The sequence below is a fragment of the Podarcis tiliguerta genome (genome assembly GCF_965153285.1).
Source record: "Podarcis tiliguerta genome assembly, chromosome: 13".
Lineage (NCBI taxonomy): Eukaryota > Metazoa > Chordata > Lepidosauria > Squamata > Lacertidae > Podarcis > Podarcis tiliguerta.
This window is the reverse complement of record NC_139546.1, coordinates 3,680,510-3,699,058: the sequence shown is the minus strand read 5'-3', so window position 1 is coordinate 3,699,058 and position 18,549 is coordinate 3,680,510. Positions and strand designations below refer to the sequence as shown.

Below are 18,549 nucleotides of genomic sequence, written 5' to 3'. Positions count from 1 at the left end.
TAATGTCTAGTTTTCCTCTAAGGGAAAAAGCCCTGAGGAGCATCAGTCACTGCAAAGTGATGATATGGGTTGCTGGTGTGTGTGTGTGTAAAACTGAATGTGTGACGTTATCAGGGAATGTTTTTGTGGTATAGTTTTTATCCCTGGTTCCCCATGTTCCATTGAAGAAAATAGAAGGTCATGAAAAAGGCCCACCATCAGACACGATCAACGTGAGTCAGTCTGACAGGCTTGGCTTTGAAGATTTTTGCCTTTGTCATTGCAACTTAGAGCCTTCACAAAACCCAGTTCCACGTGGCTTTCCGTTTAGGTATAGCTTTAGGGAATCAGTACAACAGGAGATGCGTGTATTTATTTATTTATTGTATTAAAAAAAGCTCAAAAGGTTTTGACAAATCTTTGGTGAAAAACACAGATATTGTCCGTTAACAGTGAGTAAATGTTAAAGACATCTTATTGTAAAATTTATTTATAATAACGAAACCAATGGTCAACAATATTATACTTTCATACATCAAGATGCAACATATTAGTATGCCATATTAAAATCCACAAGCCCTGGAGCTTGGAGTAATAGGGAATTGGATAAAGGAGCAAAAATCCAAGCACAACTCATAATTACTCTACATTCCTTTGTATAGCGATTCTAAACTCTATGGTCTATTGAATAATGAAATAACCCGGCTGAAAGGTTTTAGGCAATACACCATGTAAAACCCCTCGACTTAACATGGCAGAAAATACTGCTAACATCCAAAAGACCTGTGTAAGGATGTGTCCTTCTGGCCAAATCTCATGTTATTAATGCTTTTGCTTACTCTCTCATCGCTGCTGAAAATCAGCTCATGCTGTGTTGTTAAACTACTCTCCAATAAACTACCTCCGTGCCACATAATACCTCTTCTGCATTGGCAAGAACTCAGTCAACTAGCGTGGCAGCGCCTGCACTTTGGAACTCCCCGCCTATTGAGACCAAGCAGGAGCCTCTCTTCAGTGCCTGCTAAAAACATTGCTTAGACAAACCTACCCAGATGCTTAGAAAGGTGAGGTACCGTATTTTTCGCCCTATAGGACGCACCGTCCTATAAGGCGCACCTAGTTTTTGGGGGGGGAAATAAAGGGGGGAATAAAGCGGGGCTGGGGCGGGGGAAGCCCAAGCTTCCCCCAACCCCAGCCCCCAGAACAGGCAACTCTCCGCAAGCCATGGGAGCCCAGCGCCTTGCAGAGAGCTCCGCGAAGTCTGGGCGTGCTGAGCTCAGCGCCCCCAGCCTTTGGCATGCAGGCAACTCTCCGCAAGCCGTGGGAGCCCGACGCTGCGCACCGACCCCTCTTGCTCTCCAGGCTTCAGCGAAAGCCTGCATTCGCCCCAAAGGACGCACACACATTTCCCCTTCATTTTTGGAGGGGGAAAAGTGTGTCCTATGGGGCGAAAAATACGGTAATTTTTATCTGTTTTAGTATTTTAACTTCTGTATGTTTCAAAGTAAGGTTTTGACTTTTTCTTGATTTTCTTATTTTATCTTTTGTAAACTGCTTTGAAGTTTGTTTGTTTGTTTTACAATCAAGCGGCGAATAAAGTTTAGGAAATAAATAAAGAAGGAAATATTACTGTAGGGCAGTATCCCCCCCAGGAGTACCCAAGAAGTTTAAAGCAGGAGCACCGTGAATAACCTTTCTTAAATTTATCCAGACATTAAGGCTACACGACAATCTAATCAAGACTTTCTCCCCTGCCAGTTTAAATTTTTTGCCCTCGCCAAATAGGGGAGAATTTTTGGAGCATCACAAACTAATAAATACCTTTCAACAAGGCTTCAGTAGTAGTGGAAGCACCCTCAAGTGGCAATCGTGTGCCCTTGTCAGCTTTATAGTGATCAGGTGAACAAATAATTGATTCCAATCAGCAGCACCTGGTTTGATAATTGCTCAAGTGGATACAATTCAATAATAAAAAGCCAATTCAGTAATCTAACTCAGATTGCATTAACCTCCCATATACTGCATACGAAAACATTTGTAAAGGTGGTTTTATCATGCCTTTCTCCTGTCGCGCATTGTCATTCTGTTTGGTGATTTCAAAATTTGTTGAATCAGTGGTCACAAGAGCCTCACTCAGGCATTCAGAGCGCAAGCTAGGAGGGGAAAATGTGTACGCGAGAGAACTAGGTCCTGTCCGTGACCCCATCACCCTCCATAGGTTCAAGGACAACCTTTGCCAGTAGGAATACCTCCAATACTCATGTGGCAGGGCGTTCCTGTGTTCCATGAGCCCAGGGGGCTTCCTCAGAGCAGACAAGTCAGAGCCAATGGGTAGTGGAGCTCCCATGTCCACGCCCACAGACAAGACAAAACAAATACTGTAAACCCAAAAGAGACCTCTCGGACCCTTGATCGTAGATGGATATGAAATACTAGAAATCATGGGATAAATGAAAGTGTGGTTGGGCCCTCATGGATGTCTCAAAGAATCATGGAGTTGGAAGGGACACCCGAGAATCATCTAATCCAACCAGGAATATGCAGCTGTCCCCTACCTGAGACCTTGGCGTTCTCAGCATCACACTCTAACCCACAAGTCCTAAGGTTCTATCACAGTGCTACCTCGGGTTAAGAACTTAATTTGTTCCAGAGGTCCATTCTTAACCTGAAACAGTTCTTAACTTGAGGTACCACTTTAGCTAATGGTACCTCCCGCTGCCTCCAAGCCGCCGCCACCTGATTTCTGTTCTCATCCTGAAGCAAAGTTCTTAACCTGAGGTACTATTTCTGGGTTAGTGGAGTCTGTAACCTGAAGCGTCTGTGACCTGAGGTACCACTGTATTTCTATCAGAATGGCCCTCCACCTCCTTTTGGCTTTGAGGGGGAGCTCTCTCTACAAGCTGATAGGCAATGTCCTCTTGGATTATCTACCAGGGGTCAGCAAACTTTTTCAGCAGGGGGCCGGTCCACTGTCCCTCAGACCATGTGGAAGGCCAGACTATATTTTGAAAAAAATAATAATGAAGAAATTCCTATGCCCCACAAATAACCCAGAGATGCATTTTAAATAAAAGGACACATTCTACTCATGTAAAAACATGCTGATTCCCGGACCGTCCATGGGCCGGATTGAGAAAGCGATTGGGCCAGATCCGGCCCCCAGGCCTTAGTTTGCCTACCCATGAGAGTCTACACTTAACTAGTACACTTGAGCCCACAGATGGCCCACACTGAAAGCACGCAATGCGACGTTCAAGTAACATTTTCACAATTAATTTAGCTTTACGCATTCTCAATCTCTGATCACTGCCATTTTTAAACATTCCCAAGGAAAAGCTGCAAGAGAGAAACGTCAGTCTCAAAGAGGTGGCTGAATTATCTCTCTTCTTTATAATCTTTTTAACATAATAAGGTTAAATAGATATGCATTAATAATCTGTAAGGACAATAGACATGCCAGGAGTGCAAATAAGCATATAGTAACAACCTAGTATTTATTTTCTGTGTAAATCCATCGTGACAACCAAATCATGGCAATGCTTTAAGGCATCTAGAGCAGATCGACTTAGTATCCCCCCCCCCCAAGTTCTTTATCAAGCCTGGGGGCTTGATAATGAGACATCATCACCCCAAACTGAATACTGTGTCTCATTATGACAAGCAAGGAAATTAAGGGATTTACACAATGGTTGTATCCTATTTCTTGTCTTTGGGGCAGAAAGAGAAGAGACATCTAACATTGGTAACCCCTTGCGAACATCTACCCAATCAGGTGAAATAATATGAGTGGTGTAAGTCACCCAAACTGGTCCTTTGAAATATGTTACCATAAATTCAGAGAAACTGCCAGCTGCGTTACAGAAAACCACCATCTCAAAATTAGCAGCCTTTTAAGCAAAATCAAGAACCATCAAAAGATCCATCTGCATCTCTCCCTCTTGCAATCTATAATCAGCACAGCTGGTCAGAGAACAACATATATTCAGAGTATTTCTTTTGTGCAAGTTCTGATGCCCAGCTTGCTAGAGTTACATCACTGGTATAGAAAAAAGGACACACAAGGTAGTTTACTAGGGTGGCTCCAAATATCATGAAATAATTGCCTTTGCAGTGGGTAGTACGCATACATGGGCCTTTCTGGAATGAATATGGAAAGCATGCATCCTTAAACACTAATGTGTATGCGCCAAATGAATATAGGAAGCCACTTTGAATGGGCTATAGTAAACAAACCTTATGCTACAAGAAGCATTAATCTTAGTAAGGGCCAAAGGGCATGAAACACAGAAGCTCCAGGATCAGATCTCCTGGTGTTTTTATTTTTACCTAAAAGTGATCAAAAGCAGCTGCAGAAATTGGATTAAAACAGCCACAATTGGAGAGTGGGGGCATTTATTTGCTTCCCTGCCCCCAGCTGCTATTACTCACATGGCAGGAGCAGGAGCAGCACATTTCATTAGGGTTTGCACCTGGGGAAATTTTATTTATTTATTTCAGTGAAGAAAGAATGGGGGAGAGAGAATGGCAAGACAAATAAGGAAAGAGGCAAAAAGCTAACAGGGCAACAAGAAGAAGAGCGGTCAAGAAGCCAGAGAATATTATTTGTTAAGTTGTGGGTGAACATATCAGACGACACAGCGATTCTTCAAACAGCTCTTGTTTATTCAGAGGCCAGAACAGAACTGAACTGAAGGGCTCAGTCAGCCTGCTTATATAGAGCTCCAGTACAATGTAACTGTAACAATTTTCTAAAACTATCCAATCACTGAACGTCACTTTCGATCCCTTATTTGCATAACTATCTACAGTATCCCCCTGCTGGCCCAGGGTGAGAGCTTCAGTACATAACATTATTCCTGTATAGAAAAAGAACTGGGCGGAGCTGGGAAGATATGGAGGCAAGATGCTGTCCCCTCCTCTTTGCTTGCGCACCACAAAATCAGCCTGCCATCCCCACAGGCCTCTCTGCACAAAAGGCGGGTGGAGCTTGGACTGAGACAGAGCCACCCAAACAGAGGTGCAGGCAGAGGAACTAAGCAGGAACAGATCTCCATCTCTGGAAGTGGCTTCCTCCTTCACTCCGCCACTGCCTCAAGAGACAGGTGCAGGCAGAAGCTGCAGATCCAGTCCAGCCTTTTTATTCTGCCTGTGTCTCCTCCTTGCCATGATCCTCATCAAAAAAAAAATCAAAAAAAAAAAATCATGGAGTGCCAAGCACTCCCCGCACAAATGCTCTCGCCTGTATTTTTTCCCCCTCCAGGGGAATAGTAGCAGTTATGGGGTAATGGTGGCTTTCTGAGAAAATGTTTCTTTCTATTTTCTCCTGCAGGGCTAGTAGCAGATTGGTAGGGGCAGGAATTAGACTGGCAGAAAATGATGATTGAGGGAAATGCTCAGGATGCTGTTTTTTTACAACTCCCCTCATTCCTGACCATTAGCTGTGTTGACTTGGACTGATGCAAGTTGGAAGCCCTGCAACATTGGGGGTGCACCATGCTGGCGACCCTTGAGATCAAGCCACCTCTCTAGGCACAGCTAGGTAAAGGTAAAGGGACCCCTGACCATTAGGTCCAGTCGTGACCGACTCTGGGGTTGCGGCGCTCATCTCACTTTACGGGCCGAGGGAACCGGTGTTTGTCTGCAGGCAGCTTCTGGATCATGTGGCCAGCATGACTAAGTCGCTTCTGGTGAACCAGAGCAGTGCACGGAAACTTCCCACCGGAGCGGTACCTATTTATCTACTTGCACTTTGACGTGCTTTTGAACTGCTAGGTTGGCAGGAGCAGGGACCGAGCAACGGGAGCTCACCCCGTCACGGGGATTCGAACCGCCGACCTTCTGACTGGCAAGTCCTAGGCTCTGTGGTTTAACCCACAGTGCCACCTGCGTTCCTCTAGGCACAGCTAGTCCAGTTCAGCTCTGTGGCTTGAGAAAAATAAAACTGGTGGGAAATACAAGTGTGAGCCCTCCATCACTTGATCCAGTTTGGCACAGCATTCATGTGCTTGTCCTCTTCTTCAACACTGCTGCAGGCTGGTATGGAGCAAGTTTAACAGATTTCTCCCTCCCTCGGCTATTTTTGTTACAACAGTCTAACACATCTAATTCTCTGAAAAGAGATTAATATATGCATTTGCTAATTATTTATCTGAACAGTCCTCGTGTTTATTATTTTAGGATTTAGAGAGAAAAGTCTCTCAGCCTGATCTACTTCACAGGGTTGTTGTTAGGATTAAACAGGGAGGAGAACCATGAACTTGATTTCCTGGGAGGAAAGGGAGGTTGGAATTTTATGATGAAATAATAATATTTTTTTAAAAAAAGATCAGGAAGAAAGTGCACATAAAGAAAAGGTGAAACAGATTATACAAGCAACATCAACATAATATGAGAAATTTATAATCCAAATATATGAGACTCACCCACAAGTCACAAATGTAGCATAATAAGAGGTGGGGAATACATAATGAAGCAGCTAATGGAGTAGGTCCGTGTTGTGCCTGGAAATAAATTCTGGGGATTTATGAATAAACATGATTCTTAATAAGGAGGCTCCCGGTGACCCGTCAATATTTATTTTAGGAAACTGAACAAAAAACCACATAACATCAATGCAGGAAACAGTCTCCTGAGCACAAAGATGGTTGGCAAGAAAATTCTTCAGCGTAAATGGAACCCCTGTTCACCGCTCACAGTTGCCAAATGTTTGAGTAGCATTTGGAATTTGGCAGCTCTGAGGAAATCTCTTCCCAATCAGATGGAGCAATAGAAATTTCTCAAGAAACATGGCTCAATTTTCCTGATTTTTGTGACAGAATCCAAAGAATAACCACCTCCAGACTGTCAGGTTTTACTATAAGAAGGGAGCCTAGTGAGGCTAGATAGCAGTCCCTGGGCTTTGCGGCTGGCCTGGTTCGGATGAATGACATTCAGCTGAGAGCACTGATCACGGACGTGTTTTGACAGAAGTCAATAACACCCCCCTACCTGCTTCTATGGATCAGGATGTGTAGAGCTTTGTAGAGATGGCTTAAAAGGGAAATAATACAAAGCTGTGAGGTGTAAGTCTTGTTGAGCTGACTGGGAACAGTGACTACTGTCCTAACATATTCAACGTACCGGGCAATTGCCAAGAAAATCCAACGCATTTGACTTCAACGGAGGCAACTTTGCAAAAATGAGGGGACAGAAGAAAGTCGAAAGGGAGGTCAAGAGGGTCAAATCTCTCCAGAGTGCTTGGAGGTTATTAAAAGACACAACAACAGAAGCTCAGCTGGGCTGTACACTGCGGATCAGGAAAGGGAGCAGCAAGGCCAAGAGATGGCCAGCAGGGTTAATGAGCAGAGGCGAGGAAACTATGAGAGGCAAGAATGTCCAGAAGAAGAGAACGAGGAACATAAACCTTGGCAAAAGTAATGCAAACAGACAATAAGGGGTGAAAAAATTCCCAAACTCTCTGAAAACATTTAGTCCAACAATAACTATTTCTTTAAAACATTAGAAGCAAGAAACAAGTCAGGGAGGTAGTCGAACCATTGGACAACAAGAAGTTAAATATGTGCTAAAGGTGGAAAAGAAGATTGCAAAGAAGCTGAGTGAATTCTTTGCGTCTGTCTTCACTGTGACACTGTGACTCCCTTTCTCAGGAAGGGAATCTGAGGAACTGCAGCATATCACAGTGACAACAGGTGAAGCTTTAGTGAGAAATTAAAAACATGGAGAAATAAGGAAATCATCCACCTAAGGGTTCTTAACCCAGTATCTTCTAACAAAAATATGTAAATTTTCTCTAAGATCAGTCTTCATATTTGACACTTGGAAGGTGGCTAATGCGACAATTTTAATAATGGAATCTGAAGAAAATTAGAAGCTGGTTAATTTAGCATCTGTTCTGGGAAAACTGGTGGGAACGATGATTAAAGATAGAATTATCAAGCATACAGAAGAACAAGTCTTGCTGAATCAAAAGAAGTATGGCTTCTGCAAGGATAAGTCTCATCTAAAAAGCCTTTTAGGGTTCTTTGAGTATATCGCACATGGATCAAAAGCCCCTTAGGAGTAAGCAGTCACGGGATAAGAAAAGAGGTCAGTAGCTGGTTAAAGAACAGGAAGCAGAGAGTAGAAATAAATGGATAGTTCTCCCAGTGCAGGGATGTAGAAAGTGGAATCCCTCAAGGACTGAGATTGTAGCCTGTGCTTTGAACAACTGAACAAGGTCCCGTGGTTCTAAGAGGTGAGCAATGAGACAGTCAAGTTTCCTGATGACACCAAATTACCAACTCCTTGGAGAAAAGGTGAGATATAAATGCAATAAATAAACATCAGGAACATAAACATACTTTGCAGGAGAAAGATTAACTTTAGAACGGATGCAGCCAAAATAATCCCAGCAGAGAAGCTGATGCTTGTGTGTTTCTTTTTCTTTATGGGGGAAACAGCATCAGGGCCGGCTAGTGACAGGAGGCAGCCCTGGGACTGTTCTCTCAGGAGAGGAACCAGCTGACGGAAGGGAAAGGAAACGCCAACTGAGAATCAGGGCCAGCTCAAGGTAGAGCATGATGGGCTCTACCATGGGTAGGCAAACTAAGGCCCAGGGGCCAGATCTGGCCCAATCACCTTCTAAATCTGGCCCACGGACGGTCTGGGAATCAGCATGTTCTTACATGAGTAGAAAGTGCCCTTTTATTTAAAATGCATCTCTGGGTTATTTGTGGGGCACAGGAATTTGTTCATATTTTTTTTCAAAATATAGTCCGGCCCCCCACAAGGTCTGATGGACAGTGGACCGGCCCCCTGCTGAAGAAGTTTGCTGACCCCTGAGCTCCACCTGCCCCAACACCATGTTTCCTTTAGGGGAAAAAAATACTTTTGCTGATGCAGCCAAAATCTGGGGTGGGGGTCCTTGCAGAAAAAATGGCTTGGGAGGGGGGCAGTTTCAGCCCCCGTTTCCGACGGTGTGGCTAGAGAAATCTGAGAATTGCTTCCTGAAGTGCTGCCGCCCACAGCTTCCCACTCTGACCTTTCCTGGATCCTGAAAATCTGTTTTCAGTTGTTTTAAATTTTTGTAATACTTTCCCCATTATATTGCGTTACTTATGATGCTGTACCCTGAGTTCTTTGGAAAGAAGAGTGGGATAAAAGTCCAAACAACAACAACAACAACAACAACAACACAAACATTTCTTGAGGTTTTGAAGTCCAGAGTCCCTCACATGTGTTTTGGTATTTGAAGCTGACTAAATAGATTCTGATAATGCTAAGCTGCGAATCTTAAGAGCTTGGCTGATGTTTCCCAGGAAGCTCCTTTTTTGGTGCCGGCAGCGGTGGGAGTTTGTAGCTTCAATTTGTACATTAGCCAGAACGTTGTAAGGCAGCCAACCCTCCTCTCTTGTAAGATTTGTAAGAGATCATTATTTAAGATTTTGGCAACTTATTATAACGGAACTATTCATCTTGCAAAATTGCCCAAACAAGCCTTATAAGGCCATTGCTAGCAGAAGGGAAGTGAAGTTGTTACAGACCGAAGCCGGACTGGAGGAAACAGAGCAGCCTCACTTTCCTATGTGACTCACAAAGGCAATCTTTGGCCTGGAGCAAACCTATCTCCTCTTCTATTCCAGCTTTGCCACTGTTGCAGTTTCTCGCTTACGTTGGCCATCAACATCCCCGGGCATCTGCAAAATGAAACTCACCTGTTCCCCAAATGATGCAAGTTAGGATAGCAACTGAACACATGGAACGGATGCGCTATTTGGGAACTGCTCTCCCCGCAGCCATGACCGGTAGGGCCATGCTTGCTATCGGCAGCCATTATTTCAAAGTGGAGAATGTTTGGTGGGGTGAATTTGCTCGGCTGCTCCAGTCACCACGGCATAGTGCTGCCAGGAGAAAAGGCGGTTTTCGGAAAGTCCCTATCACACTACAGCCAGCAATGGGAACTGTAAGGGAAGCAGCTGACTCAGCAGATGTACCAGCGCAATGACCCAAACTGACTCGCAAGCCACTGGCTATGCAATGCGGCAGCTTGTTAGTGCTTTTGCACCTGATCTGAAAATGGATTTAACAGCTCAGCAATTCGCAGGGTTGTTCTGCTAGAAGCACCATTTATTAGGAGTGCTATTCATTGGGCCGGTACTTGAGATCTAGGCCAGCACAGTGGCTGAGGGACAAAACAGATGCCACAAAGGGATCTGACTTGCATTGGAACGGAGCACGGGAATGAAAGGGTGCTTAACCTCGCCACCCATGTCATTTTTATGGTTTAACTCTCCTGTTTCCTGTTCCCTGCTCCCCCCCCGGCTTAGTTAGTAGCTTCAGGGGAAGAGTTAAATATATCCTCCTGTAGCACCAAAGGCTGCTTTAAAATTTTAAAACAGCAGAATTTAAAGGAATCTGGTCATGAGTTTCCCAGATGTTGTCTGCTTTGTGAACTGTAGCCACAAGCACACTGAGTGGCCTTATGCAAGCCACTCATGTCCTGGCCTCAGTCTTCCATCTGCAAAATGGGGATAATGATATTAAGTTACTTAGTACTAAAAAGGATTGACAGAATTCTTGAGGTAATATATGTGAAATATTTTGAACGCTCCAAAGGTGCAACATAACTTACAGTGGTGATAATGATTTAGTCACTAATAAATGGACATCCTTAGGGGGCCCATTTTGAATTTGTCCACTGGGAAATGTTACTTAAAATTAATGTGTCAAGGTAAAAAAACAACACCTTCTGCAATATTGACTTTTAAAAGAAAAAGTTCCTTGATGAGAGTGTGTGACAGAGAGGCCTCCATCCTAAAACTGCTTCCCTCAGGGTAGGCGATATCTGTGTGTACAGCAGCAACAACATGCCCTTAAAAAGCCCACCTGCTCAGAGCTGGTGTAAAGCTAAAGCCACGAGTCAGTAGGACCTGTTTTAAACCTCGCTTTGGCCATGGACTCACTAGACGGCCTTCAGCCATCCACTTGTTTTCAGCCTCACATTTGCGTGAGGAGGATATTAATATTGCCAATACCATACAGGGCCATTTTAAGATTGTTGAGATAATATTTTTGAGCCCTGCAAAAGCACGATATGGTAGGTACTTAAACACAGGCATTCCTCCAATATATATTTTAAGCATTTGAATTCCTGCTCTTTCACAGAAAAAAAGAAAGAAAACATCCTTTTCCCAGGCCGTCTTACGATATAATACAAAATACAACCTCAAAAAAAAATAAAAAAAAAATCATCCTCCACACCTTCGTTATTTTTAAAGCACTATTTCACTATTAAAACAACAAGCCACGACTGGAAACAATGAATTAACAGCCTCGTAGAGCAGGCAGCGACTGCGAGGCCATTAAGAGACTCTCCACCACGAATCCCCACAAACGGAGATTAACAGGCAATGAAATGGGATGAGTCTGCAAATAATAAACTTTCAGTTACAGGCACAGGAATCCTGAAAAGCCTTGACAATGCATTACATGTGGGGCTGTCATTAAAGATGACTCAAAAGCTTTAACTAGTGTGGAATATGGCTGCCAGGATTTTTAAGTGCTAAACACATTTGTTATTACTATAGCTATTATTCTGCCTATGTGCAGGAGGACACTGGTACTTACCTTTAAATCCCTAAGCTGGAGGAGCCCTTGGCACCTGAAGGCGTACCAGTTCCCGTCCCTGTCTGCCTGTGTTCTGAGATCGGCTGAAGTTCTTCTGCAAGGGCTTTGCTTATCAGAGCTGCGCTTTGTAGCAACAAAGGAGGGGGCTTTTCCGGTGGTGGCCCCTCCGTCATGGAATGCCCTTTGCCAAGAGGTGTGACTGGGGCCTGCGCTATTTCGTTTGTGTGTGTCAGTCTGAAGACTCCTCATGTCCATCAATGCAGATGATATGTTTTACTCATTTTCCTAATTGCCTGAAGCATGAAGCCCTCTGTGTATTTTTGGAACCTGTTTTGCATATTTTTATACTACCACTACTCATAATAAATTAAAAAAACTATCTTAATAAGTTATGTTCCAATGTTGACATTTTATATAAGGTGATTTGCTGATGGTTATCACAAATACGTGTTTTTCTCTTAAAATGAAAATAACCAGTGGCCCGTGTTGCCATTTCCCCCTTTGGCTGCTTCCATTTGGAAAAGTTGTTACTTTCTCCCTGCCCACAAGAGCAACACACTGTCAGTGATTCCACATACTATAGCACTAATACACCAGATTTTGTTAATTTAATCTTGACTGTTTTCTAAAGCAAGCAATTAAAATCCGGCTGAGAATCTCGCCCCCTCCTGAAATCTCTTTACTTTAGCTCCTCCAAGCGCAGACCTTAAAAGCTTGATGTGAGTTCTAGTTTCAGGTGTCCCACAACACACCAGTCTGGAGCAGACGGATTCAGACACGTCTGTTCTTGTCATTTGCAGCAGCTTAAATGACACAAAAGTATTTTCCAGGGACTCTTCTTACAAAGCATTTGTGTTTGCAATTAAAATTCTTTGCCTGAAAAGGTGGCTCAGTATTTGTTGTTCCTCCAGTCTTTGGCCTTTTTAAAGTACCATTTACACCACGCTGACATCTGCACTTCAATGCGATTTTACCCCTGTCCACTTTCTAAACAGCAATAATAACCACAATACAGCTGGGGAAATTAATTTACCTCTCATTGAAGCTACTAATTGCAGAGTGCATTGTCTTCCTTCTTCTCTCTTTCTCTCTCTCTCCCTGCCCCCCTTTTCCTCTGACGCACGAGCTCTGTAATAGGTGGCTGCAACTTGGAGCTTGTGAGCTTGTGTAGTAAATTGAAACCTGCTACTATATTTACACACTTTCCACATTTAGACAAAAGCTAATTTTATCTGGAGTTCTATTTGTGGGGGCTGCCAACGTCACTTTATGTTCACATGAATCTCGGGCATCATATGCTTCTTATTTTTATTTACTGAGCCTTTGCCAGATCTGCCTCCTTTCTTTTCATCCGCTTGTTTTTAAGAGAATGAAGTAATCTGTTTCAGCAGCCCAGTCTGGGAGAATGCTATTGTATAACTGCAGATTCCCAGATTATCACCAAAAGAGAGGCCACTCAGTGTGGCTGCTGGCAAACCTGCTTTCCAGGACTGCCTGCTCCATTTCCCTCATATTCTGATAGTTGGCGATTTTGGAGGGACACCCCCCCCCCCTGGTTTATGGCCTGGATGTTTCTCTAAAATGCAGCCACTGCTGAGCGTGTCCTTGGTGTCTTTGTCATCACTGCCATTTTTTCACGACAAGTTAACGTCCTTGGAAAACAAACGTCCGCACCCTGTGTCGGTTACATTGCACTTTGAACAGGAGACGGGCAAATTCCAATTTCTGCTTTTTATTAATAGCAATATGTTTTTCAGCGGTTCAAGATGGGGTGAGTTTTGTTTTCACTGACGACAGTGAATGCGTTTGATTTTAATGAATAGCACAGTGGAAAACCAACTGCACCCTGAAGTCCTGAAAAATGTGCAGCATCTGAGAGATGCATAATTCATGCAACGGCAGCGAGGGCTTCCCTGGTTTTCTCCGGTAACCTCATCTGGCCCCAGAGGAACTCCCCCTTCTGAGATTCGAGTCATTCATTTTGTGTGTCAGCCTGGAATGCCAGATTCATTTGATACCTCCATCATGCATCTGGGGTTTCTGTAGGCTCATATGCTCTTGTCATGATTTCTCCGGTTACTCTTGAACACTGCCAGCGGCTTCTGACTTACATAAAAGAAGGAATAGCTTAACAGAGGCTAAAGTTACAGACAAAACACGCGAGGACAGATTTTCACAGGTGAGGATTACCCCACACCCTGGCACTTCACTCCAGTGGATCCCCTTTTAGTTGCTGGGTGCCTGGGTACTATTTTTGCCTTTGAAAAAAACCAGCCCCTTGCCATTTTTATAAATTAAAGCAGTCGGGTTCATCCAAGTTAGAGGTACTGGACTAAAAAGGGTAACCTTGGTATAAAAAAATGAACGGAAGCATGCTTACATCTTTTTAAAAAAACTTCTTTTTTTAATACATTAATGTTTTTAACCCAGATTACCTGATTCATTAAAGGAAATGGGACTGACAGATTTTGGGTAATTCTTGTAAAGTATGATAGTGATAACTTCTTGAAAGGCAATGACTAATCTAACATTTTACTTTCTTTTCCATTTTTGGTATATACTAGCTGAAGCAAAACTCTCATTATCTGAATATTGCTTATTCAGAACCCTTAATTATTTGAATACACGGAATGCCCTTTGTAGGGTTTACTCATAATATTGAATAAATGAACCTATGCTGCCAATTTTCGTAGTAGACCAGTATAAAGTAAGCAGCACATAAGCGGCACACAAAACACTAAAAAACCATTCTAAATTCTAAATCTTATATTAATAATCCAAAAATTGAGAGAGCTGTGTACAAGATCTGCTACAGAAGCCACAAACAGAAAATTAATTCAAATTGTGTCCAAAAGGAAGATTCAGTCTTTAAAGGTTCCTTTAGCCAGGCTCTTGTGGTTCGAGGACCCGACCCCCGTGGAGAAGAAATGAGTAGACCAGGACATGAGATATATGGTTTATGGGCATGAAAAGGCCACAACTTTATTGATTACAGCGGTGAGAAGGTATTGGCTTAGGCATTGGATGTCCACCACAGGGGTTGAATCACCAGTAGGCGGAGCCTGTTGATGCTAATTCAACTATAGGCTCTCCCCTGATGCCACCGGGGGTCGTGCCATGGCCTCCCGCCAAGCAGGCATCGGACAGAATACACGACCGCCGGATTCCTTTAACGGAATACCCAAAATTGAAGGCGTAGGCGATGGCCACACCTAGCCTTCCAACACACCACACAATAATCCAATGCCTAACCTACCCACCAATACCACGAAAGTTGTGACGATTGCTACGAGGTAGGTGAAAAAACCAAATGGCCTAATGCCATGTGGAAAAACTCCTACCAGGCCCCCCGACTAACCAGGGCGACCAACCTAAGGTCCATAGCAAGGCCGACCCTAAGCTAAAAAGGGAGTGGAGGGTGGGTGACTCTCGGCGGGGCGAAGTGAAATGAGGCCGGGGAGAGGGCTGGCTTGGTAACTTAAAGTTACCTGGGACACGCCCCCCGCCGGCTCCTGATTGGGTGCCGGCCAGTGGGCGGAGCGCCAGCCCAGAAAGGTGGAAAGCAGGAGGCGGCTGCCCCCTGCCAGGAGGCGGTGCTCGGGCTCCCGCCCACCACCACTCCCCTCCCTTACAGGGAGGAGAGTCTCTATAGATATCAACGAGGATAAGTTTGATCAAACGAAGTGTTGGTGATTTTACGCAGAAGGTGCCGGCGTTTGTCACCTGTTTCGCTACTGAAGAAGCCCCAGGCTCTTCATGGGCTCCTAGGGGTTGGCTCCTGTGCAAGTTTCAGTTACTTTTCAGCCATTCCCAGCAACCGGGAATGAAAAAGCAAAACAAAACTGATTTTGCCTGGAGCTGGACATTGTAATTTTAGTGTGTTGCTTCTTATGCTTTTAATCTGCTTGAAATCTCACTAAGTAATTATTTCGCCAACAGTTTAGGGAGCTGGTTTCTTTTTTGCCCACCCCACCACAGATTTTAGGAATCTGCAAAAGTACGCTCAGGAAAAGAGATATTCCCAGAGTTCTTTGGAGGACGTCAGAGCAATTGTAGCCAGAAGTACAAGTGTGGCTTTTAAAAGTTGCTCACAAATTCACCATTGCGAGGCATTGCGTTCCCCTCTCCCCGCCACCCCCACCCATGTACCAATATAATAGGGGGCATGAGGCAATGGATATGTACAGCCTGGCATGGTTATGCTGGACCTCTGTAATCCTTCCAGCCCTTTTGGATGAACAGCAATACAGCTCACTTCACACACACACACCTTTGTAATTAAGACTCAGAGCAGTGGGAAGGGCACACAGCCCTGATGGCCAGCTGTGTGTATAGCATTGCCACAGAGAGTGGGAACTGGCCCTGTGTCTGTGTGCCTCACAGTGGAAGGAAAATTCACACATTGGCAGCAATCCAGCTCACAGCTGGAGCCAAGCACCATTGATTTTCAATAGGATTTAAGACCCTGTATCTATAGAATAGATGCAGACCATTGTGTTCAGGGCAATGCATGCTTTACATTAAAAAACAACCCCAAACCCTCATTTAGCTTTTAACTCACAGAAAAGTACTTGCATGTCAAATTATATTATTATTATTATCATCGTCTCAGGACCATTGGAGGAGCAAAACAATATTTATTTCCTTCGTTACATTTTCAGGCTTTTAGATGCCTGGAAGGAGGTTATGATTGTGAGAGCGTTTCTAAGCCTTTCATGAATGGTTGTTCGAAAAGAACAGACTGTGTGCTACAGTTACTTCTGCACAGGCTGCTTCCGGTAATATTTATAACAAGCAGAAAGTGAAAGAACAAGCGTGCAAGAGACTCAGATTAATTTCAAAGTTGCACTGGAGTCCTTGGTGTATATTGGTGGCCAGGAACATTGTTAAAAGGTGGCCTAGCCAGGGGGCCATAGCCCCAGGTCTTTTGCAACAGGCTCCAGATCTACAGTCCCATATTCTTTTTATAATGGGGGGGGGGACCCACTCCAAACCTGCACGTATCTGCTTCTATGGGCAGCAGAGTGCAATGCAAAGCACAGTGCTGATTACGCTCCAGCTATCTGCCATCTTAATCTACCCAATACCTCAATATTAACAAATGCAAATTTGTATCATGGTCCTGGGTCCCAGACTACATAGCTATGTTCTTGTTGCTACTACCTCAGCTGTGAACTCTGTCTTGCATAACCTCATTACATGGGATTCAAAGCATAAGTAGCAAATGTACGTTTGTGTCTCTCCCACTGACGCATAACAGAATTGCTAACCAGCGGGTTTTCCACAAGAAAATCCAGTTTCAGACCTCTGTCATGCACCCCAGGGAAGGAATAAGTCAGCCGGGGTGTGTTTGGCCTTAGGCAATGTCCTGTGACTGTAGTATGTCTTTGAAATTTCTTTGGTCCTCTGTGGGCAGGCCTTAAACTATTATGAAATCCTTCCCCACAATGGAACTATGGTGATTTTATTTAAGACATTTATATCACGTCTTTCCCCATTTGTTTCTGGGGTAGGTGATAAAAAATGGTTTCAGCTGGCGTAAGATCACAATCAAATGCCATTAAATCACAACAATGTCAATCACCACCGATAATATAATAGGAGGAATATAATTTACAACATGTTCGCAGCCTGCTCTTCAGCCAGAAACTCTTCCAGATAACAGCTTACGTTTGATCAATAAAAACAGGACAGCCCTTGCCTGCAGGCTGCCAATCTAAAAGACATGGCACAAAAGGAAAAAGCGTAAGGAGGGAAGAGTTAAAGTTGCATAATAGTTCTTATGACGAGCAGCGGGAATAGAAACTGTTGAGGGAAAAGAGTTCAGTGGAGTTGGGCTTTCAGCAGAGCCGATGGACTGCCCTGCTGCTTATATAATAATAATAATAATAATAATAATAATAATAATATACAGCATCAGACATTAAAAACTTCCCTACACAGGGCCGCCTTCAGTTGTGTTTTAAAAGTAAAATAGTTATTTATTGTCTTGACATCTGCTGGGAGGGCAACTACAGTGGTACCTCAGGTTACATACGCTTCAGGTTACAGACTCCGCTAACCCAGAATTGGTACCTCAGGTTAAGAACTTTGCTTCAGGATGAGAACAGAAATTGGGCGGCGGCAGCGTGGAGGCAGCAGGAAGCCCCATTAGCTAAAGTGGTGCTTCAGGTTAAGAACAGACCTCCGGAACGAATTTAGTACTTAACCCGAGGTACAGTGGTGCCTCGCAAGACGAAAAGAATCCATTCCGCGAGTCTCTTCGTCTTGCGGTTTTTTTCGTCTTGCGAAGCAAGCCCATTAGCGGATTAGCGCTATTAGCGGTTTAGTGGCTATTAGCGGCTATTAAGGGATTAGCGGCTATTAAGGGATTAGAGGCTATTAAGGGATTAGCGGATTAGCTGCTAAAAGGCTATTAGCGGCTTAGTGGATCAGCTGATAAGCTGCTTAGATCAGCTGTCAAGCGGCTTAGAGAACAGCTGTTAAGCGGCTTAGGGGCTGGGTGAAAAGGGGGGGAGGGGGAAAACCCCCACAGAACTCGCAAGACATTTTCGTCTTGCGAAGCAAGCCCATAGCAAATTCGTTTTGCGAAGCACCTCCAAAACGGAAAACCCTTTCGTCTAGCGGGTTTTCCATCTTGCGAGGCATTCGTCTTGCGGGGCACCACTGTACCACTGAATTGGTCTCTGGGCAAAGTTTGGGCTCCTGAAGAATTGAAGCTGGCTTTCCATTTGTCACTCTAAAAAGCAATACAGTTGTGGAGAACGTAACTCCTTTCAAGTTCGTCTTTGGGGGCTCGTGTAAGTTACAAGCTATTTAAGACAATTTTAAGTGTCAGCACCTGGAATTGTACTGATGTGAGGGCCAGAAAGACCTTATGGTAATCTACATTTAGTATCTGCATCACTGGATTTCCTTTAATCAAATGGTTTTAATTAGATCCAAATTTGACAAGCAGCTATCACC

General features: G+C 43.9%; 1 long non-coding RNA gene across 2 annotated transcripts in view; it reads right to left on the bottom strand.

The window, feature by feature from the left end:
• LOC310661690 overlaps positions 1 to 12,756 on the bottom strand; it is a 129,144-nt gene extending 116,388 nt beyond the window's left edge. The window contains exon 1 of one of the 2 annotated variants that reach the window (XR_014504067.1): positions 12,617 to 12,756. This is a non-coding gene — a long non-coding RNA (uncharacterized lncRNA). The remainder of the gene's footprint in view (positions 1 to 12,616) is intronic. The other variant, XR_014504068.1, reaches the window with a different exon arrangement.
• Between the last annotated feature and the right edge of the window lie 5,793 nt (positions 12,757 to 18,549).